This window comes from Callospermophilus lateralis, chromosome 2 (genome assembly GCF_048772815.1).
Source record: "Callospermophilus lateralis isolate mCalLat2 chromosome 2, mCalLat2.hap1, whole genome shotgun sequence".
NCBI lineage: Eukaryota > Metazoa > Chordata > Mammalia > Rodentia > Sciuridae > Callospermophilus > Callospermophilus lateralis.
This window is the reverse complement of record NC_135306.1, coordinates 34,595,358-34,620,011: the sequence shown is the minus strand read 5'-3', so window position 1 is coordinate 34,620,011 and position 24,654 is coordinate 34,595,358. Positions and strand designations below refer to the sequence as shown.

At 42.2% G+C, this 24,654-nt stretch overlaps 1 protein-coding gene across 2 annotated transcripts in view; it reads right to left on the bottom strand.

Annotated features, from left to right (window-relative positions):
• Fbxo10 (F-box protein 10) overlaps positions 1-14,212 on the bottom strand; it is a 53,483-nt gene extending 39,271 nt beyond the window's left edge. The window contains exon 1 of one of the 2 annotated variants that reach the window (XM_076843265.2): positions 14,089-14,212. The gene's annotated coding sequence lies outside the window, so the exon portion shown is untranslated. The remainder of the gene's footprint in view (positions 1-14,088) is intronic. The other variant, XM_076843266.2, reaches the window with a different exon arrangement.
• Between the last annotated feature and the right edge of the window lie 10,442 nt (positions 14,213-24,654).

Here is a 24,654-nt window from a genome sequence, read left to right as displayed (position 1 = left end):
TGGAGAATATCATGCTAAGTGAAATTAGCCAAACCCAGAAACTTAAAGGTCAAATGTTTTCTTTCACATGTGGAAGCTAGAGTAAAAATAAAGGAAAGGAGGAGGGAAGGGTAACAAAAGATCCCCATCAAATACAAATTAACAGATGAGCAAAAGGAAGTTTAGTAAAGGAAGGAGAATGGGAGAGGGGAGGGAGACCAGAAGGGAAAAGGGGGAGATTATGAACTGAAATCAATTTCCATGCATGTATGAATTTGTGGGGATGGATCCTAGTACTATGTATAACCATAAAGCTCTAATAATAACAATAATAACAAAGAAATTCTGGGCAAGGGTACCTGCTATGATTTGAGTGTGTCCCTGGGAATTCAGGTGTTGGAAATTTAATCTCCAAAGTCGTTTTAATGATATTTGGAGGTTGGGCCTTGGGAAGTAATCACAATTAGATGAGGTCATGTAAGTAGGGCCCTATGATGGTCTTAGTGGCTTAATAAGGAATAGAGATCCAAGCTAGCACAGTTCGGTCCCATCATGTGATGCCTTCACCAAGTTATGATGCAGCAAGAAGGTCCTTACCAGAGGCAGAGCAGATGCAAATGCAGGCTCTTGGTTTTTTTTTTTTTTTTTTAAGATCAGGTCTTGCTATACAAGCTGGCTTCAAATCCCTGGGCTCAATATGTCCTCCTGCCTTGGCCTCCCAAGTAGGTAGGACTAAAGGTATGCTCTTAGACTTCCTGCACTCTGTAACCATAAGCTAAATAAACCTGTATGTTTGTGTTTTATGGTATTGGGGACTGAACTCACGAGTGCTCTACCATTGAGTTACATCCCCAGACTTTAAATTTCCCCACTCCTCTGCCAGATAGGGTCTCACTAAGTTTCCCAGGCTCACCTCAAACTTGAAGTCCTCTTGCCTCAACCTCCCAAGTTGCTGGCTTATAGGCATGTGCCACAATGCCTGTTGGAGCCTGTATTCTTTGTAATACCTGGTCTCAAATATTTTGTTATAGCAATAAAAAACAGACTAAGACAGCATCTGACACAGAAACTACTGGGGCTTCAGTGTTCTTGGGGGCCCAAGAAGCCCACCTGCAATAGGAAGCAAATGGGCTATAGCTGGCCTCTCAGGGAAAGGAGGACACCCAGCAGGTTCGTTTCTATCCTTCAGATTTGCCTTCCTCTAAATAAGTCCCTGTCTCTAATTCCAGGGGTCTGAATCTAGAATGAAGCAAATAATCCTCCCCTTAGGACCCCCTGTGAGCTCAGATGCGGATTTCCTTTCTTAAATGCCACACTGCCTGTTGCTCCATTTGACTTTATTTACTGTCTTACACCAACCCATGGGGATCCACGCAGCAATAGGATTCTATAACCAGGTAACACTTTTTAAAAATGTGCTCTTCAAGTTTTGCCCTTCCTACCTGCCATCAGGGCCTCCAGTGTAGAATTAAAGAGTAACGAACATCCCCCAGGACCTGTGCACCTGGAGTGTGCTGCCTGAGAAAAAACTGGAAAAACACTGTCTGGGATGGGAAGGAGCAGGTCCTGTGGTGCGCCCCAAACACTTCCATTTTCTTACGTTCTCAAGAGTGTGGGCTCAGGGTGTCTATCTGACTCCCTCATAACGTCCCCTGTAACTGGAGGAATCCACATGCTCCAGGCCACCTGGTGTCCCCAGTCTCAGGAGGAGAGGCAGAGACCCGCTCTGGGGAGATGAGTCCCATAAGATTTGGCTCTCAACAAGCTCTCTCTCCTGCTTCCTAGTCCTGTGACTTGAGACAAGTCTTTGAACTTCACAGGGTTGATCGACTTCCTCACCTCTCTGAGGCTAAAGATGGCTGCCCTGCCACACCTCATGGAGATTTTGAGAAATTCTAAAGAAAACAATCATTTATTCAACAAGTATTCATTGTCTATGCGCCAGGCACTGTTCCAAGTACTGAAAAGCTGTAAACAAGAAAAGGTCCCTACCATCCGAGGCAGACAACAAATTAAACAAATATTAATGTAAATACTACGAAGCAGGCTAAGGGGTACATGTGCGTGTAGGGGCTATTTTATTTATTTATTTATTTATTTTTAAAAAAAGAGAGAGTGAGAGAGGGAGAGAGAGAGAGAGAGAATTTTAATATTTATTTTTTAGTTATCGGCGGAAACAACATCGTTGTTTGTATGTGGTACTGAGGATCGAACCCGGGCCACACGCATGCCAGGCAGGCGCGCTACCCCTTGAGCCACATCCCTAGCCCTAGGGGCTATTTTAGATAGGGTTGTCAAGGAAGGTCTCTGGGGGAGTGACATTTGAATATCTGGAGGATATTTCAAACATAACTTGAGAGAAGATTACTAGTGACAAAACAGAAGAGGTCTCCTGACCAAGTCCTTGGCTAGTCCAATGTCTAACGGGTGCACAACGGAAAAGGACTCAGGAAGGAGATAGTGGAGATGAACACCCTTGGAAAACTACAGAACTCTGTATGGAAGGCACTGAAATGAAAGCTTTGCCTTGTCTGATTTTGCTGTCTGTACTTCCACTGCTATTGAGAAAGGTATGCTCTCTGGGCTGTTTAGTTTGCTGATCATCATGATGGGTGGGTAGTTGGGGTCAGGAACCGAGGTGTCTGTTCCTGAAGAACCCATAGCTGAAGCAGTGTGGTGAAAAGGGCCATCAGGGGAAACCTAGGTGTTAACAGTGGTTGGAAGGGAACTATGGAGATACAGTCAAGTTGCCTAAAGTGAAGCCCTTTCTTTGGCTCCTTCACAAATCTGCCAGTAACATCTCTGCAGCTCACTAATGCTTTTGTATGAGTGGATTTGTGGGGTGAATGAAGGGGACATGAGGAAACACCCAGTTATCCCACTGGAACCAACGATGTGAACAGTAAAGGGGCACATGCAGACCCACGTTGGCCAGCTGGTGTGGGGCCTGAACACCATGAGGAAATTCACTGTGGTGAATTAAACACCTTCTCTGCTCTTAAGGAGCTCATGATTTTAGGTATGTTTTTCTTTATTTATTACCTGTCTCCCTGAAGTAAAATGTAAGCTCCTTTAAGGGCAGAAGCTTTTACCATTGTTTTGTATTATGACTGGCCCACAGTAGGTGCTCAATACTGAATAAATGAATGATTATGCTGTTATCTGATACCTCAACACCACTCACTCTGTCCCCGTCACTGCCACATAGATCCCTGTGGAATAAAAAAAAAAAAAAAGTGTGTATTCAACACTGGCTGTATGTAAGACCACACTGTAAGCACCATGAGGGGTCAGTAGGGAAATAGATCAAAGGTCCTGCTCCCAAGTCTAGTAATGACAAAGATACATCTACCAACCCCACCCCCCCAAAAAAATGCATAACAAAAACAAAATGAAACACAGTACAAGGGGAAAAGCCCTTAGTGCCACAAGAAAAGGGAAAGCCCAATGGGTGCAGTGGAGCACGCCTGTAATCCCAGCAGCAGAGGAGGCTGAGGCAGGAGGATTGCAAGTTCAAAGCTAGCTTCATCAACATAGTGAGGCTCTGAGCAACTCAACAAGACCCTATCTCAAAATAAATATTAAAAAGGGCTGGGGATATGTCTCAATGGTTCAGCACACCTGGGTTCAATTCCTGATAACCTCCCCCACCGCATAAAAAAAAGAAAGAAAAATTTAGTGATCCCAAGTTCAAAGCCAGTCTCAGACAGTGAGACCCTATCTCAAAATAAAAGGGCTGGGGATGTGACTCAGTGGTTAAGTGCCTCTGGGTTCAATCTCCAGTACAAACAGATAAATAAAAACAGTTGGGGATGTAGCTCAACGGGAGAGCACTTGCCTAGCATGCATAGCGCTTGGTTCAACCCCCTAGGGGTGGCGGGGGTCAGGGGAATAAAAATGTGACTTCCAGCCAGGGAAATCAGCCAATAATAATAGAATGTAACGAAAACAGCAGCAGCCACAATTGACTAAGCACCACTGTTTAAAAGGCACCATCTTGAATGCCTTTCATACATAATTTCATTTTATTCTCTCAACACTTCTTCAAAACCATGCAACTCAAAATGTGTTCCCATGATCTAGGTATTTATTAGAAATTGCAAATCTTGGGCACCACCCCACACCTACTAGGTCAGCATTGGCATTTTAACAAGATCACCAGGGAACTTGTATGCATCATAAGCTTGAGAAGCACTGATTGAAAGTAGTTATTGTTTCATTTCACAGATGAAGGAACTAAGCCTGAGAGAACTTAATGGCCTTTCCTCAAATCACTCTACTGGAAAGAGAGGATTGGAGCCATTGAAGCCAGGCTCATCCAAGGTCTTTGTTTTTAACCAAGCTTCACGGATGAGTCGGCATCTGAGCTAGACCCTGAGATATGGGTAGGACTAGGATATTCAGAGAATGGAGGGCAGGCAGAGGAGATGACAGCATCAGCAAAAGACCTGAGTGGGGAGCCTCCAGCCAGGCTTAGGACACGGTTCTTAGTTCAGTCTGGCTGCAGCTCCAGGAGTCTGCAGTGATAGCAAAAATGGTCAGTTGGGGGCTGGGGATATAGCTCAGTTGGTAGAGTGCTTGCACAATGCCCTGGGTTCAATCTCCAGCACCACAAAAGAACAACCAAACAAAGAGTGGTCAGTTGGTTCACACAGACACCCCTACCAAAGGGTATGGGAGCTGCTAGTTAATTGGGTGGGCAATGGAAGCTGCCTTGAGTGCCTGTACAAAAGGCTCTCTCCCTCCTGCTGAAATGACTTGGACAGGAGGGGCTTAATGGACTTCACATTCTAGTTTGGGTTCTGCCTCTGCTTCACTGGCTAATCTTGAGGGTAGGTGACTGAACTCTGTGTTCTTGTATCATGATTATTATAATAATAAAAAAATCAAAGTTGGCAATCTCAGTACAAAAATGGTAGGAGCTTAGGTTTTAATTTAAAAAAAAAAAAAAAAAGGATGGAGGATGATCTAGGGAAGCTCAGAACTCTATTTAGTACCAAAAAGTGTGTGTTGGGAGGTGGGTGGGGGGATTACCCAATATTGTGAGGCATACAAAGTACCAGTGTAAGTACAAACTGTATTAATTGAACAACTGTAATAGATTAATGGTTTAAAATCTTAAAATCAAAGTAGATTTGTCTACTTTTGTGGATTTGGGTTTGAAACTGTTCTCAACGACTAGAGAGTAAAATATGAACCACAAAAGCCCTGCACTTCTCCACCTACACACACTGTTGGAAATGAGACAAAACTGAAAACTTTGGAGGTGATGAACATTTCAGCTGGGCTTTTCACTGTTTCTTCAAACCTCAGCTCTCTATGCCCTGTGAAATAACCAGCTGTTTCTTATTTTCAGCTTTGGCATTTGATGCCATTACCCAGAATGCTGTGTTCTGATGTAAGGGAGGTGTTTTCTGAGGGGTTTGAAGCCACAAGACCTTCTTCCCCTCTTTCAGCTTACTGCCTATTCACCATGATTCTCCTAGGAAGAAGCATGGGGCAGGGAATCCTAAGACTGTGTTTTAGTCCTGATTCTCACATAAATTCTATGGGCAACCCTGAGGGGCCAGCAAAAGGTGTTTTAAGGGCTTACTAAATGTCAGGTACTCTCAAGAGCACTTCCAACAACTCAGAATGCAGGGGTAGTCTTACCCCTAGCTTCCAGGAGTACCTCAAATTTTACTGAGCTGCTAAGCAGCACAGGTGGGTTCCTAACAGGAATGGAGTCCAAAGCCTCTCCACCACATCCCAGGTCCTATCTTGCAGTGCTGGGATCATTAATTTGTGAAACAATAGTATAGGGCCTATTAGCCTCACTATCCCAGATATGTACACCAGTAGACTATCAAATAGAAATGACATTTCCTGCAATTAACATGCACTTGAGTATTGTACAATGTCTGAGTTGGACCGACAGTTCTCTGTTAGGAAGCCTTGCCCCAAGATTTAGGACCTCAAGCCAGAATCCATGAATCCAGGGCACCCCCACCTGGCAAGTGGACCCAAACCAACCTATACGTTATGGTTGCTTCCCTCTGGCCTATCTCCAGGCAGTCTGGTCTGAGAAGGGATCTATCTGATTGGGGTCCCATTCCCACCATCTCCTGCTCCTCTCCAGCCACAATCTACTTCCCAGCCACTTCTCTTTAATCACTCTCAGCTTGAGGCAATTCCACACCAAGTGATGGCTAATTTACTGTGACATTACACATTCAGTGGAGTCAGACTAGCTCTATCTCTGCTTCCTCATCTATAAAAATGGGGGTAATACTACCTTAGGGAGTTGTTAGGAGGATGAAAGGAGAGAATGGCTAGAACGCAGTTAACACTGTGCCTGACGCTTGGTAAACACACAACAAATGGTGATGGACTCCCTCTCTCCTATGACTCCTTCCTTTCCCTAAATCCATTTCTCTTTCTCTCTCTACATCACATTTTTGGGAGGGGTGGTGGGTGTTACCACAGAATGAACCCAGAAGCACTTAATCATTGCGCCACATCCCCAGCCCTTTTTGAAATTTTGAGACAGGGTCTCACTAAGTTGCTTAGGGCCTAAGTTGCTGAGACTGGCTTTGAACTTGTGATCCTTTTGTCTCAGCCTCCCGAGTTGCTAGGATTACAGGCTCTACCACCATACCTGGCTTCTGCATCACATTTAAAAAAAAATTATGTTTTAATTATAGGTGGACACAATATCTTTATTTTTTTATGTGGTGCTGAGGATCCAACCCAGTGCCTCATGCATGCTAGGTGAGCACTCTACCTCTTGAGCCACAACCCCAGCCCCTCTGCATCACATTTTGAGCCAATCCTAACTACACCCTAGGGGGAAAAATAAGTTATACCCATCAGTTAGGTCAGAGTTTTCTGTTGTGAGGTATGGAACGAAGAGATCCAAACAGAGTTACGCTCACTGCTGGCCTACAGGCAGCCGCTCACTACCTGGCCAGCCAATGGTTGTCCAGACCCCACTGTTATAACCAAGGCACCAAGGTTCATAGCTCCCAATCATCCAATGGCAGAGAGAAGATGTTATGTTCTGCAGAAGAAGATATTGGAACAGCACTGGAAACAAAAAAGATTAACCCAGGTGAGCAATGCTCCCCAAGTTTTGAACATCTGTTCTAGGCAGTCTTTTTACTGAAAGTGCAAATAAGGTAGCGCTTATTGTAAGGGTGTTTGTGGTCTACTAAGGATTACAGGAGCTCATGGAAATGGAAGAAAAGGACCCTGGGAGGGCTGAGTCTCTCAGAGTCAAAATGAAAAGTCTGGATCCACAGCAGCCCCAAGACCCTCAGTAGCTCAAGTCCGTGGGGCTTTACTCATCTCATGCCTCAGCCACTCTTCCTGGGCCTGCTCCAGTCTCTTTACCTGGACTCAACACAAACTTTTCTCCACCTCATCACCATCCTCTTGCAAGGACTCCTCAAAGGCCCCTTCTCTTTCTCACTATCTCTCTACCATTTCAACTTGTCTGTCAGTAGTCCCCAGTTCAAATTTCTGAGAGACAGCAAGCATCTCTTTTTCCCCACTAGGTCACATCACAGGTCCTTGATGAGCCTGTGAACTGGGGCTGTTCATGCCTCTGATGTCTATCTCTGGTCCAGGAAGTTTTGATTAATGGGTGGAGATGGAGCACAAGTTTATGTGAGAAAACATGGTTACCCGTATATGAACAGGAGTCATGAATGTACACATTTCACATGGAAAGAACTGTGAGAACAGCAAGCACCAGGGCTAACATGTTGACTACATTCACATGCCAGACAGCCCTACACCAGGCCTCCCTCACCTCTGCTGCTGCAGACAACCAAGATGTCCCACCTGACAATGCCCAAGTGCTCAGTGGCTGGTGGTCAAAGGAACTGTCAGACCAGACTCCTCCTGTCTCCTTCCTTCCCTGTAAGTGACCTCTTCCCCTTTTTTCTTATACAGATTGAGTTCATTCCAATTGCAACCTCTAACCCTCTTCCTTCTGTCACTTCCCAGCCATTCTTTACTCAGTATAGTAGATGTAGTAGGTATAACTTTTTTCTGTCCAGCACACTTTGTTTTTCTTAGAGGAACTCTGCTCCCAGTCAATGTAGTCCTAATGGAGCTGTCATTGGCTGTGCCTTAGTCCTCTACTACACAAGATGATACCTGACCCAAAACAGACAATTGGAATATCCATCCCCCTTGCCAGGAATGGGGGCAACTCAGGATAGATCATCTGAGGAATGTGGCCAAATTTAGACAAGCAAGGTTGAGGGATTAATAGGGAGAGATTTTCTTTTTAAAGTTCAGATAGTCTAAGCTGATCACGTGCAACCAGTTCCCGCAAATACCTAGTTCTCAAGTAAATTCTTTCTTCTCTTTCCTTTTTCCTTTGTAGGTCCCTAAAGGACTCTAATCAAAGCTGATACATTGTATTTGCAACTAGTCTACTATTAGGTGTGAAGGGGATAAATGAAATTCAAGTTTCTAAGATCCCCGCACAGTCCCCCCAAACAGTAAGGATATCACATCTAACTTTAATCTATCAACTTTGGTTAAATTAAAATTTCTGGGGTAACTAAAGAAGAGAAAGTATATAACATCCAAAACAGTAGAAGTAAAAACACAAAAAACAAAATGATTTTAAAAAAACAAAAGAAGAAAGCAAGCTAAAACAAAATGGAGGAGCGGCATGACAAATATATAGAGAACATAAAATAAGGAGGCAGACTTAAACCCAAACACAACAGTGGTGATATTAAATGAAAACAGACTAACCGTTCCAGTTAAAAGACAAAGAGTCAGCCTATTAAAAAAACAAAACAAACCTGCTGGGCATGGTGGTACATGGCTATAATCCCAGTGACTCCAGAGGCTGAAGGAGGAGAATCACAAGTTTGAGGTCAGCCTCAGCAATTTAGCAAGCCCTAAGCAACTTAGCAAGACCTTGTCTAAAATAAATAAATAAATAGACACACAGACAGACAGATAGATGGATAGATAAATAAGATGTAGCTCCGTTCTAGAGCACCCTTGAGTTCAATTCCTAGGACCTGCCCCCACCCCTGAAAAAAAAAAAAAGTATGTGTTGTTTATAAGAGCCAATCTTAAAACACGGATACATAAAAGTTGAAACTAAAAGGCAGTAAAAATATAACTCATCCAGATCAACTAAGAAGGTGACATAGTTCTACTATCAGATGAAATAGAATATAAGGCAAAAAAAAAAAAAAATCTACTAGGGATAAAAAAAAGGGCAGCTTCCTAAGGATAAAAGGTTAACTCACCAGGAAGATATAACAATTTTACAATTATATGCACTTGATAATATGGGCTCAAAGGCATAAAGCAAAAAAAAAAAAAAGGTGAAATAGATAAATTCATAATCATGGTTGGATATTTTAACACAACTCTATAATCTCATAGAGGCAAAAAATAAGAACAAAGACCTGAATGTGACTGATAAACTTGATAACAATGGCTTTATATAGAACAATGAATCCAATAACTGTAGGATGCATATTACTTTTAACCACACCTGGAACATTTATAAAAAAAAAAACTAATCATAAATATAGCCTTAACTAGGATTTCGAAAAAAATTAAAATTATATAGAACAAGTTCACTGACCACAATCAATTAACCAAAGATAACCAGAAGATACTCGTAAGTTTGGAAATTAAGAAATGCATTGCTTAGATACCTATGGCTCAAAGGAGAAATCACGATGTATGTGAAAGAAGCTCATTCACATACACCACAGAAAATGTCTATGGATATTCCTGGCAGTCAGAGACTGTAAGCAATCCGTGTCCATCCATCATAAAATGAATAAACACACTGTGACCTATTCATACCATCAAACACTATCAGCAATGAAAGTCAGTCAGGCTGCCACGTGGATGGATGCCACAGCAAGAATCTGAGGGAAAGAGACAAACAAAATGCAAACAGTATGCTTCCACACACATGAAGTTAAAGTAGTAAAACTAAACTACATGCTTAGGGATGTAAATATGGGGAAGTAAACTATTTAGAAAAGCAAAGGGATGGTTACCATAAAGTGGAGATAGTGGTTTCTTCTAGGGGAGGAGATTATGATTTGGAAGGAAGGATTGCCTATGTACTGGCAACCTCCAGTTCTTGAGGTGGTGGTGGTTACACTGTATTTCCCTTATAAACCTTTGTGGTTTTTTTTTTCCTGTATGCATATTTGTTATTTTTCATACTAAAAAAAGTTCATAATAAAGATAATGGAATATATTGATCATTGTTTGATTCTTAGAAAACAGAGAACTATTGAAAAGACTTCCTTTTTTCTTCAATCACATACCAGCTTTTTATTTTTTCCTTTTTGAGACAAGGCGGGGTGATGGATTTTTCCATGTTGCCTAGATTGGTCTCAAAACTCCTGGGCCCAAGGGATCCTCGTAAGTAGCTCAGACTATAGGTGTGTGCCACTGCCCCGGCCCTGGCCAAAATCCTTCATCTAAAAATTAAAATCTTGCCTCCCAAACCTCTAAGATATATGTCAAGTAAATTTTCAGTCATGTATATTTTCATTGTCTAATCTCTTAGGAGTGTAGGCAGAGACAGTCTCTAGAGAACAGAAGTGTGTTATCAAGGGTCACCTGAGGGTCCCTCCTACATGTGAAAAAGTAAGATTGAGTAGGTACCCAAAGTCCTAGAGTAGACATCTTGTTGAAGGCTGCCATTCCTGAGAATCCTTGGTTAATTAAAATGTTGAAGAGAAGTGGAACTAATTTACTAAAAGGACTTGGGTTAAATTTAGGAAAAGAAAAAAAAAGTTACTGAGCCTTTAAGCTCTGATAAAAGATTTAAAAATAGGATATCTTGGATGGTCTCGGGTGACTCCAGGAGACCAGGGAAACCCAGCCTGGTGACAGCACAAGGCCCAGCATATGGTGCTGTTGCCAAGAGCCTAGCCCAGAGACACTGCCTGCATCCCAGTTGGCTACATTCAGCCATCCGCCTGCAAATGAAATAGAAGAGAGAAAAATGAATAGTGAATTTTATGCAATTTGGTTAAACTGAGGAAGAGGGAGCAGCTAGACTATTTCTTTGCAGGTCTCACAGAAGCAGTTACAATTTATAGAAACAAAACCCAGGTGATATACATTGGAGGATTTAGTTGGTCTAGGTTAGACAGGGTGGGGTAGGAAGCTGGAGATCTTGGGTTCTTTGGCACCTGTCAGGATGTGGAGGTTGCAGCCCTCCCAGCCTCCATGGTTGAGGATGCCGTTCCCAATATCAGATGGGAGGGATGGTGGCTCCCAACTTCAGTCTGTTTCAGTGCTTTGGGGAAAATAGCTAAGAATGTGAGCATAAACTGGGGGAAAAGAAAAAAAAAAAAGCTCTAACTTGGGAATCCAAGCATGGGATACTGCTGGCAGGGTTCTGGACCAAAAAGGGTGTCAAGCCGAAATGACTACACATCCACACATCCTTGGACCAGGCAGAACAGCTCCTCAATAGTGATACCATATAGCTGTGTCAGAAATAACAAAGTGGGTACGCCAGTCAGACACTGTTCTCTCCTCTGGACATTGATGGTTAAGACTAACCCTATAGACTGCATAAGCCTCCAGAGGGCTTGGAATTCTCACTACTGAGGGCATTAGAGGACTTAGGAAACTACTTGGGGAAAAAAAAAAAAAAAAAAAAAAAAACAACAACTCTGTGACTGCATTAGAACCCAACTTGTGAAATGAGACACACTGGTTAAACATTTAAATTAATAGACAAAATCTTAATGTCTCTCTTTATCCTACCTTTATGTATACAATATCCAACATTTCAGATGAGAGGGAAACTAATCATTAAGCTAACAGAGGGTAACGAGGGAAATGAACAGGCATCTCAAACAAAGCCCATGAAGGTGACTCAAGAGAAGGTTCATTCATTAAGGCAAATTGAAAGAACAAAATGCTTGCTGTACCATCTATTGTTCCTGTGTGACTGAGGCCCATAAAAAAGAACTAGTTTCTTTGACATTTCCTTTGAAAAGCGTGTGATGTCTTCTTGGTTGCCCGGGTCACTATCCCTCCTGCCTCAGAGAGCTCTTGCTGGCTTCCATGTACATTTTTATCAGAGACCTGCTGATCTGCCTCTTGATGTGGCAATGTCCTCAGTTTATCCAACTCTCCCTCCATCAATTATGAGGTCCCCAAGGCCAGGGTCTCTCTCTATTTTTATCTGTTCTTATTCCCACTTCTCTTGGCCCTGCCACCAGTGTATGTTTGTTGAAGAAAAGAATGAAAAAAAGGAAGAAAAGGAGGAGGAAAAAAAGGGAGAAAGGAGCATATGTCTGTATTGCAACTGAAAAGCAACAAAAATCCAAGACAAATTCTGGGTGAACTGGTTGAGGACTTGACCAAGCATTGCTTAATAGCTACTTGTGCTATCATAAAAATACAATTCCCCTGATAACCATGGAAACCAGAATGAAGGCATTATGGTGAGGGTTGCTCTTTTCAGAAATTTAACAACAATAAGAGGCCTGAAACCAGAAAGACAAAGAAGTCCAAGTGTTCCAGACCAGAAGGAAATCCTTTCCTAAAAGCTCTGACAAAGCAGCTTTTTCTCCAGTCTCTAAAATCTCACCAGGCTTCCACAAGGGCTGTGGAACAGCAAGGGATCATGAAACAATTCAGGCCTCTTATGTACTGCTGTCCCTTGGGGCCAGCTGCTATGAGGCAAGCTCGCTGGGAGCTGGAACTTATTGTTATTATAAAACGTATTGCTTATAATGTTTATGTTATTATAAAACATAAATATCCTCAAACTAACATAGCTAGTTATGGAAAAAGCCCCAAGGGGACAGAGACCATGTTTGTTTCATTCACAACTCTATCTCCGGTTCCTGGTGGGTGTACAAACACACAGTAGGGACTCTGTAACTATTTGTAGAATAAAGCAAGAATTATGTTAGAACATAGGGAAAGCACAGTGCCTGGTAAAATGTACATCCTCTCCAACACCCAGTGCCAACACTCTGTTGAGTCCTGAGCAAAATCAAAGTCCTGTCCTCATTCCAGGTCCAGTTTCTCTGTTTGCGAAAGGAGACAGCTGGATTACATGGTTCTCCAGGCAGCTTCCAGTTCTGACAGTCAATCACTGTACTGTGCTTTTTTTGGTGGCAGCACATGCCTGGCACTTTTCTCTCCCCCACCCTCCCAAAGGGAATCTGATACCCATCTGCTCAAGTAAATTAATGTTCCTATCCTGCCTGACTCATTTGGTAGGAACAACAGGTTCACATGCCATTGTAAAACAGAAGGCAAAGGGGACCCAGAATGACAAAAGGGGAAAGGATTCTACAAACCAAAATGGCACTGTATTAGGACCACATATAAGTGTGATTATTCTACTAAACCTTACTACTTTAACAATGTTAATATTAACAGCACTATGTAATGAGTTTTCTGTGCCCAACGCCACGCTAAGTCCTTTATATTTAATCCTCACAGCAACGTATGAGAAAGGACTATTATTTTCTGCTTTTAACAGATGAGGTTTCACTCTAACACAAGGTCACATGGGTACTAAGTAGAAGAATTAGGACTTGAACCCTGGGCTGAACGCCTCCGGAGTTCTGGCTCTTCAATTGGCTTTCCCATCTCTTCTTCACTGAAGTCCCATGAGGGAGGCAGGGCAAGGGTTACCCCTCTTCCTTAAAAGAGAGAGACTTTCCACTAGTACAAAACGCAGAAGACCCAGTGGGTACCCCGCCCCAGACTTGGTGTTCCTAGGTGCAGGTTCTTTCCATCGCACGTTTCCTCTTGGACTTACACTCGCAAAGCCCCAGGGCTGGAGGCAACCGCGGAGTTACTGGCTCCCAGCAGGGTGGTTTTACAAGAGAACAACAAGACAGCTCCTCCAGCAGAGGCTCCAGGTGGCTTTAGAGCACCCCCAAACCAGGAGCCAGGCCCCTCATTCCAAAGCCCCACCACTCGCTCAGCCTCTGCCAGGACCGAACGGCGCCTGCTTCGCCGGTCGCCTGGTGAAGCGCCCGCTGTTCCCGGGAGGCAGCCTCGAGGCACCCTTGCCCTCCCCCGGCAGTTCCAGATCTGGGAGTGGGTCACCCTGGGCCCGCGTCGGCCGACGCTTACCTCGCAAGGAGTCCTCGGGCCGCGGTCGCGGTGCTCTGGAAGCAGCCCCGGTCGCCGAGCCGCAGCGCAGCCGGAGGACTGCAGCGCGCGCCAGGGGCGGGCGGACAGGCGCCCTCGAGCCCCGCCTGGGGCCGACAGCTGCCGGCGGCTCGTGCGGGTCGCCGCGTCACGTGACGCGCGGGACTCGGGCTGCCGGGAGCGGCGGCTGGCCGCGGGTTGGGCTCCCTACCACTGCTGCGGGGAGAATTTCTGCCGGCAGGGGGCCGGGAGAGATGTGAAGGGGCGGACTGGGCTTCGGGTGCTGCAAAGCGAGCTTGGGGAAGGACGCTGCAGACTTACATTGCGTGGCCCCAGAAGGGGTAGAAAATAGAATCGGTGGGCGGAAACTGCAAGAAGGCGTGCTTGGGGGGTCAATACAAAGAAGCTTCTTCCAAGCACCCGAGTTATCTAACAGTGTAATGGGCTATTTCAGGAAGTAGTGTTTTTTTTGTGGATGTACACTCATGGGCTGAACGACCCTGACCACTACCTGGGCGTCAAATGATCATTGGGTGTATATATTAAATTAGTTATACGTAAAGGGCTTAGCATAAAGCATTCCACATAGTAAATGCTGTATAACAGTGTTAGTTGCTTCTGTTGCTGATTGTTATTATGGGCACAGAAGTGAACAAAGCTGTTATGGCTCCTATTCTGAAATTCTCTGGGGTAGAAGAGGCAGCAATCAAGTACCATTTAAATAACATGTTTAGCTGGGGGCAGTGGTGCACACCTGTAATACCGGCGGCTTGGGAGGCTGAGGCAGGAGGGTCACAAGTTCAAAGTCAGCCTCAGAAACTTGGTGAGGCCCTAAGCAACTTAGGGAGTCTCTGTTTCTAAATCAAATCTAAAACGGGGTTGGGGATGTGGCTCACTGGTTAAGTTTCCCTGAGTTCAATCTGTGGTACCCACCCCGTCCCAATCAACACATGTTTAAAATTATGGCAAATGAATAGAAGGAACTCTAATTTAAAACTGATGATTGAAACAAACTGAAACTGGGAGCCCCCCCACCAATCTGAAATTGGGAGTGACTTCCACAAGTTAAGAATGGAGGCTGGGAGAGCTGCAAACCCCCACCATGCAGGTGCTAACACAGGAGGACAACTAAATCCTCAATGTTTATCACCTTTTTTGAGGGGGATATTGAACTCAGGGGCACCCAACCACTGAGTCATATCCCCAGCCCTGTTTTGTATTTTATTTAGAGACAGGGTCTTACTGAATTGCTTGGCGCCTCAGCCTCCGGAACCACTGGTATTACAGGCGTGTGCCACCGCGCTGGGCTCCTATCACCTGGTTTTTGTTTCTATAAAATTATAACTGTGGGGCTGGGGATGTGGCTCAAGCGGTCGCAAGCTCGACTGGCTGGATGCGGCCCGGGTTCGATCCCCAGGACCACATACAAAGATGTTGTGAACGCCGAAAACTAAAAAACAAATATTAAAATTCTCTCTCTTTAAAAAAAAAATTATAACTGTGGGGCTGGAGGTGGGGAGAAGCAATCCAGCTGCCCCTGCCCCCCAGTTTGATCAAACTGCATAAAGTTCACTATTCATTTTTCCATCTTTTGTCTGTCGCTTAAGTAGGCAGGCGGCTGAATCCAGTCAGCCGGGCCAGGCAGGGTCTCTGAGATAGGCTGTGGTTGTGAAAGACCTCGCAGATGAAGGTGAAGTTACCCAAATTTAAAGACAGGCAAGGAAGGCCTGGGTGAAAGCTCTTCGGCCAGGGTAGATGGAGAAAAGATTGCTCCTTTGGGAAATGGAAATGTCCAGTTTGTCTTAAGTTTTTTGCGTTATGGGGACAAGAGTGTGAGGTCAGAAAGGCAGATACTGACCAGATCATGCAGTCCTTAGTAGGCTCTGATAAAAACTTTAAAATTCTATGTAAAAGGAATCCACTGAAAGGGTGGAGAATGTGGGTGATCTGATACTTTTAAAAATAGTATGGCAGCATTATGTGGAGAAAAGACAAGAATTTTAGAGTGGAAGGGAAATTGGTTACTAAGACTTGGACTGGAGTAATGGTAATGGGGGTGCAGAGAAATGGGTTTTGGGATACATTATTTGAGGTAGTCAAACTTGGCTTGATGTGGAAAACTAGAGGGATTCCTAGTCTTCTAGTTAAATCTAGTAACTGCACCCACAGAGGTGCTATTTATTGAAACAGGAACTATTGTAAGGGATGTATTTGGAGGTGGGGGAAGATCAAGAACTCAAATTTGGACTGTTAAATTTAAGATGCTTATGTATCATCAAGTGGTGATTAAAGAAGCAACTGGACTCAGACCTCTAGATTTTAGAAAATATCAGTTACAGAAACCTAACCTACCAAGAATATTAAGAAACTATTATACCAGATTAAGGTTTAAAACAGCTGACCCCGTGGGCCCACTGACCTGTCAGTCCCTGATTCTATATTATGTATTCTTTTAAATTGTATTCCAGCTACTACTACTATATGATGAATTTGGTAGGACTTTAAAAAGAGGCCTAAGTTACCTAAAATGTAGCTGGTTTTTGTTTTGTTAGTGATGCTGGCAGTCGGACCCAGGGTCTTCCTTATGTGTGCTAGGTAAGTGCTTTAACACTGAGCTACACTTCAGCCCCTCGCTGCTCTTTTATAAATGGAAAAACAAAACACTATACCTGAAGACAAATGATTTTTAAAATTAAAGATGAAGCTGTACATAAAGCAGCCAGATAAAGAGAGACTACACTTAGATCAGGTCAGATCAGAAACTCATACTACAATAAACTTGATGATTTATCTTATTATTGATGACTGGCAAAATATCACATTTAGTCCTTTGAAGTGTCCCATTGTATAAAATTGGTAATCTACACAAGATTGTCAATAAGGAATTAAAATCATGAGTTGCTGGTGTGCCAGCCAACATTGCTTTGACATTTTTATAAAATAGCTAAGCTCCTAACAATCTCCCTTCTACTTTCATGATGCATACCCCACTGTTGTGTATAATTAATATACATCAGTAAAATAAACTATAAAATAACTAAGAATTTCAAAGGAGCATAATAGCAGCTTTCTACTAAGGCATGCTGTCTGGCTTCTCTATTAGTGTTGCAAGTATTAAATGCCACATAGGAATTTTTGTTGTTGTTGTTGAACTGGAGATGGAAGCCATGACAGTCTACCATGGAGCTACATCCCTAGTCCTTTTTGAGACAGGGTTTTCAGTAAATTGCTTAGAGTCTTGCTAAATTGCTAAGGCTGGCCTTGAACCTACTCAGTCTCCTAAGTAACTGGGATTACAGGCATGCACCACTATGCCCAGTGCTGTATGAGAGATTAGATTTTTTAAATAAAAGTATTTAAATGTAAGAACATAATTTGCAAACTACAGTTGACTCCTCCCTTCTTTCTACCCTCATCTGTCCTGTGCATGCCTCCATCTTGCTTCCTGTTGATTTTTCTCCTTCATTAAACTAGAGTAGATCTGTTTTTCTTTGTATTCTGGTAGGTAATTGTTGTACACTGTCAAATGAAGAAGGGAACATACATATCTCCTCAGCCATGTGAACTTTTAGAAAGATTAGACTCAGGCAATGATTTATCCAGGGTCAACATAGTGGGTATGTCATCTTTTTTGGCTGCCCTTCAGGGATCTGAACTTCCTTCCTACAGTTGGGAGTTCCCCCCTTATGAGCAGGGCATGCCTTTCACTATGGAAGTGGAAATTCCAGATATTCTGTTTTCCCTTTGCTTTTCCATGTGATTCCAATGCTACAAGTTAAATACTCCCCAGATTGAACTGAGATCCAGAGACACAACAAAGTCTCTGAAATAATTCTCTGGTGACCATGACAAGTGCAGCAAGTTCTTTGGAGTGACACTTGCTGGTTCAGGGATCTGTGCCTGTACCCTTTGGCAAAGTAAGTGGTGGCACCTAATGCTCAATAGGGATGGTGTGCTGACTACACCACGTCTGTGATCAAATGGCAAAGGGTGATGTTCTAGTAGCCTGATTCTCCAGGCTTCCTTGTGATGCTTAACTCTATTATCCTTTTAATTTTTTTCCCTTAAAGCTGCCAAAATTGGATTTTAATGTTTGCAACTGAAAAAATCTGACTCATACAGTCATATAATAAAAGCTGATAACCTAGGAATCTGAACTCCTAATTGTAGTGTTCTTTCCCTACAGACCTTCACTTTCCAACAACCTACAATTTTTACATTACATTTATTGATGTCCCTAAATCACTGTTTACTAAATTCACTTTCATATGTAAGCTGATGAATGAACATTTCCATTGCCTGTATGGTGAGGTAGCTTACCAGTGGAACATTCAGTTTCAAGTGCAGCAGAATCTTTGTCTGTGTATCTGCTTATGTAATTACTCCTCCCTCCCCCATTTTTGGCCTGTATAGTCAAGTGGAAAATGGAAATATTACTAATGTGACTGATAAAAAGATGAAAACTATTATACATGTTTAAAGTCAATCTTTAGCCTTACTAGAATGATCACTGGACTAAAATCAGCTATTTTTTTAAAAATATTTTATTAGTTGTTGATGGACCTTTATTTATTTATACGTGATGCTGAGAATCCAACCAAGTGCCTCACACATGCTAGGTAAGCGCTCTACCACTGAGCCACAACCCCAGCCCCTAAAATCAGCTGTTTTTATTGTTGTTTTTGTTTTGTGATCCTAGAGTACTCTAGGCAAGGGCTTTACCACTGAGGAGCTACACTCCCAGCCCCAGCTGTTTCATTTCTGAAGGAAACAAATTATTAAGAATATGTTTTCCAACTCTGAAAATATTTCATCAGATGCTGTTTTTAAAAGACAAAAATGCATGATTTTATAATGTTTTGATGTCTCAGTAACAATTTTATTCAACTTTTCTTAAGTGTGATTTCTGTTTTTGTGAATTTGTACTAAAGTAGGCAACTAGCACCACATATGCATATCTATAATACTGAATGTTTACAAGTAGCATGTGATTAACAACTGTTCATTGTCCCCTCGGTGATGTCCAAAATGCAGAGGAGGAAAGACTGTTTTATTTCAAATTTATTATTGTAGCCTTTACAAAACAAAGTTAGTGAGAGTTGTTTCTTGTACAGTGGAATTTGAAACTGCTTCTTGAATTCAAGTATGAAAATATAATAAAATTTCTGGAAGGACTGAGGGCTTTTTGCTTTTTGTGCTTAATCCATTTCAGTCATACTCGTCTTCTTTCTTCCTCAAACACATTTGCTTTAACACTTTCAAAGGCTCCCACTCTTTTTTTAGGGTGCTGGGCACTGAACCCAGGGCTTTACACATGTTAAGCAAGCACTCACTCTACTACTAAGCTATACCTTCAGTTCTTCCCACTCTTTACCTTGCCAACTGCTTTTTGTCCAAATCTTAATTGATGTGTCTCTTCTTAAGACAGCCCCAGCTGCTTCTTTCCCAACCAAACAGGCCCAGGCTCCCCTATCCCATGTTCACATGGCTATCTGAACTTGACTCTTGTAGCAGTTTTTATTAGCAATGGAATGATGTAATGTCTGACTAATTCCCCTGCTAGATTGCAAGTCTCCTAAGGGCAGGGACCATAACTGAATTCTCTGCTATATACCTCCTACTACATTGCCTACCCCACTGCCATCACTGAACACAGTATGATTGTGAACACCTCCATTAGACAGACTGCAAATGAGTTTCTAAGGCCTTGGCAATAGATTGTATTCAGAAACCTAGTACTTTACCCCTTTCAATTTAGTTGTTATTATCCCCCCCCAAAAAAACCCACAAATGCCGAATGTTTTCTCTGATATAAGGAGGCTGACTCATAGTGGGGTGGGGGTGGGGGAGCATGGGAGGATTAGATGAATTCTAGGTAGGGAAGAGGGATGGGAGGGAAAGGGAGGGGGCAGGGGATTAGCAAGGGCGGTGGAATGTGATGGACATCATTAACCAAAGTACACATATTAAGAATCAAACTGGGAGTCAACATACTTTATATATAAAGAGATATGAAAAATTGTGGTATATTTGTGTAATAAGAATTGCAATGCAAAAAAAGTATATGTATAAAGGCATAAATTGGCGTGAACATACTCTATATACAAAGATACACGTGTACTCTATATGTGTAATAAGAATTGTAATGCATTCCGCTGTCGTGTACTTAAAAAAATAATATCAATAAAACTAAAAAAAATTTGTTTTATTCAGTTTATTCTTGGGGCAGAAAAATATGAGACAGAACTTGAACTCAAATGTTTTTCAGGAACAGGTAAGACAACAAACTTTTGTCCTATAGTGACAACACCTGTTAGAGGGTCTCCAATATTAATTTACAGTGAAGTATCCCTTGCACAACACGATCCATCTTGGTCATGGTGGTTGTTAGTAAATTCAAGGAATAACTTTCCAACATTTATTCTATCCTGCCTTCTGGAATACTTACTCCTTGACAGGACAACCTTTTTCATCTTTAACAACAGCTCTCTGACTTCCATCTCCATCTTCCCCAGGCCAAACACTCATAATCTTGTCAATCATTTCTCTAGAAGTTCCTTCAGTATTGAACTAACCCTCCTCTGGTAAGATGGCTACCCTTGAAGCATCTGTCAGACCTGGAGACCTTAACACCACAATTTTACTAATGAAACCTAAAACTGCTTTCATTTTTAGTTGTGCCTCTAATTCTCAAAATAGTTCCGAAATTTCAGAAATAAAGAGACCTTTTGGTAAACTAATATACCAGGTAACCAGAGCAGTTCTTGAACTAATGAGATCACCTCATTGGTTCTGAAAAACAGATTTACCATCCATAATGGTTCTAAGTCAAAGTCTTTGGAAAAAGCTTTCTAGGTGATTTGGTTTGCAACTTGTTTTGGAAAGCACCTCTGTATATGATGCCTGAAAGTATGTGACATATGTAATTCGGTACTCTTTCCTCCATTATACCTTAGCCTCTCCTGTGGCAGGGAGCCCACTACCACAAGGTACCAGTGTATGAAAATCCTTCCAACCCTCTATAGGAAGTGTTCTTTGATTCTCAAGTACATGACATCCATCACCTATTTATTCTTAAAAATAATACATGACTAGAAACTCAGTTATCCTTCTAACATAAAAGATAGATTTACCTTAGAGTTCTTTTTCTACCAACAAATAAGTATTAAAAATATGACATTTTACCATGTTATTTACACATGGAATTGAGAAGAAGCAAATAAAAGGAATATTTTGAGTCTAAATTATTTAGTGCAAAGATTCTAACCCTTCCCCTGCTGTACTCTGTAAACTTAGGAATGGTAAAATAATTAAGGGGGGATCTAAACCTGATATACTTAAGAAAGAAAACATGTTGAGAGGGAAGAAAAGAAAAAACATTAAATACTTTGTTAAAGCAGGTACCCCCTTTAATTAACAGAGACACTCAGTGCCTTCCGTTTCTTTCTCTCAAAGGAAAAAAGGACCCAGAATGAAGGGGTCCTATTTTTCACAGTAAGAGCCTCAAAGGCAAATGGCAGCTGTGGTGAAGCAACAGCAACCAAAAGCTGGTTTCACCTTCAGGAAAGAGTGCTGCACCCACGGGCACCCTTTAACTCGTGAAAATAAATGAAAAGCAATTGCTCTTTCATGGTGGTAGTTTGTAAAGCAGTTGAGTGCTTGCAAACAAAGTGAGGGTTTGGTTAAAGAGGAAAAAGTAATTGTTGAGGTAAATATTTTTCCCTTCCAACTTCTTGAGCAGCCTTGTGTCATTGACCTAATAGCACTTTATAAGAATAATTCTTTTCAACTTAATACCTCAAATAATCAGAGGCAATGCAACTTGACTTCTGTGAAGAAAGGCTCCCCTAAACTCCCACTGCTGTATCAGGTCTTCAGAAGTCTCCAGTTTCAGCATTATCCCGTGAAATTAATTTGTTGATATCACAAAAACATTTGCACTTTCCTCCTAAATAAAGAGCATAAATTGTGGTGGAAGGTCCCTTCCAGGCTACTCCATGAACACTTAGTTGTAAAACCAAAAAATTCTAACTTACCACTTCTTGTGGTAATAGCCTGAAAGGTCACTGCTGGTAACTTCTCTCTCTCTGAAAGCAAAACACAATGAACGGGTTCTATTTTTCGCAGTAAGAACTTCTCTCTCTATTCAAAATGAAGGAAAGATATTTAGGGCATTAGAGGTTTCAGGGTTACTGCTGCTTACAACTGTCCTCAGTGGGACTGACCCCTAGATTCCCTTCCTGCCTTCTCCTCCTCATGCAGCTTGTGTGTCATCTCAGACATCTGTCAGTTCAAGTCATCCACATGGCAAAGGCACCATCCTGGATGAATCTAATTCTCCACCTTCTCCAGGTTTGCTTCTTGGCAGAGCAGTGCCAGAGAAAAATGCCACATCCAGCGCAACTGAAAATTAATAATCACCAATCTGGGGCTTACGATCACCTGACAGACAACCTTACCTTTTTCTAATTACCTTATTCTCACATTTCCCACAAATAATTATAACTACTCCATTCTAATTCTTTGATTCAACAAATATGGAGTGCCTACTGGTTTCCAGGAATTCATCTAAGTTCATAATGAATAAAACACACAGAGATTCCGGCCCTCATCAAGCATGTATTTAATAGGGAAAACAATTAACAAAATAATTAAGAAAAAAATACATTAAATGATAAGAAAAATAAGGCAGGGAAGGGGGAGTATGAAATTCTGAACAGGCTGTAATTTTTAAAAATTATTAGAGTGTAGGGCTGGGGTTGTAGCTCAGTGGTACAGTGCTTGCCTCACATGCGTGAGGCCCTGGGTTCGATCCTCAGCATCACATAAAAATAAATAAATAAGATATTTCGTTCATCTATAACTAAAAAAAATTTAAAAAAATAGATTATTAGAGTGTAACATAAATACAAAAGAATGCCATAAGCACATAGCTTGCTGGACCTTCACAAGCTGAAATATTCTATGGTCTATAAAGGAATTGGGTTAAAGCCTCACTCAGAAAATATCATTTGCTGGACATGGTGGCACATGCCTGTAATGCCAGTGACTTGGGAGGCTGAGGCAGGAGAATCCCAAGTCCAAAGCCAGCCTCAGCAATTTAGCAAGATGAAGTCTCAAAATAAAAAATAAAAAGGGTTAGGGTTGTGGGTCAGTGGTTAAGCACCCCTGGGTACAATCCCTGATACCAGAAAAAGCAAGTTATTTAGACAAAGGCCTGGAGAAAGCAAGGCACTTGAAAATCAAGAGAAGAGCATTCCATGCAGAGGAAACCTCCCATGCAAGGTCCTGAGGCAGCATCATGTCTGAGCTGTTTGAGGAAGCAAGAAGGCCAAGGTGGCTAGAGCACACTGAGGTAGAGTCTATAAAAGATGTGATAAATTGTTCAGAATCTGTAAGCAACCATAAAAGCTGTTTGTTTGGGATGGGGCGGTGGCTCAGCGGTAGAGCACTCACCTAGCATGTGCAAGGCCCTGGGTTCAATCCTCAGCACCACATAAAAATAAATAAATTAAATAAAGGTATTGTGTCCAACTACAACTAAAAACTAAGATATTTTTAAAAAAAGACTCTGGTTTTTAGTCTGAGTGCAACTGGAAGACACTGGAGGGTTTTGAGTAACATTTTCTGACTAGGACCATTCTGATTGCTGTGTTATGAAAATATCGCACAGGAATAAGGGTGGAAGGCAGGATACTAGTTTAGAGGCTGTAGAAATAATTCAGAAGAGACAATGGACACAGTGGTGCACACCAGTAATCCCAGTGACTCAGGAGGCTGAGGCAGGAGGATCACAAGTTGGAGGCCAGCCTCTGCCACTTAGTGAGACCCGATCTCAAAATTTAAAACAAAATGAGCCAGGGATGTAACTCAGTGGTAGAGCTGCCCCTAAGTTCAATCCCCAAAAAAGAGAGAGGGAAAAAGAAAAATCAGAAGTGAAATGACTGGACTGGATCATGTAGTAGAAATGAAGGTGGTGAAGTCAGATTTTGATTGTAATTCAAAATCAGGACAAAAGGATTTCATGAGGGACTGGTGTGGGGTAAAAAAGAGGAATCAAAGACGATTATCAGGTCTGTGGTCTAATTGACTGGAAAGATAAAAATTATTTCCTGAGACTTAGGCACAGATTGCATGAATGGAGCAAAGACAAGTACTTTGCTGTTTAGATAAGTCTGCAATTAAAGGGGGTGGGCTAGACTACATTTAAAATTTGGGAGTTTACAGCCCAAAAATGGCACTCAGTACCAAGAGGCTGGATGAGAACAAGTTGATGTGGAATCTGTACACAAAGAGGTCTGAGGACAGACACATGGGGCACTACAATTCTCAAAGAAGTTGGAGAAATGAAAAGAAACCAGCAAAAAGAAACTGAGGAAGACTGTTAGAGAAGAATTAGGAAAAGTGTTGTGATGAAAGGCCTGAGAGGCGCTTTCAACAATGGAGCAGTGTGTTAACTGCTTCTCCTGAAGGTGGGGGTCAGTGTCAACCTGGACAAGAGCAATTTTAGACTGATGGGGATGCAAGCCTGACTGGAATGGGTTCAAG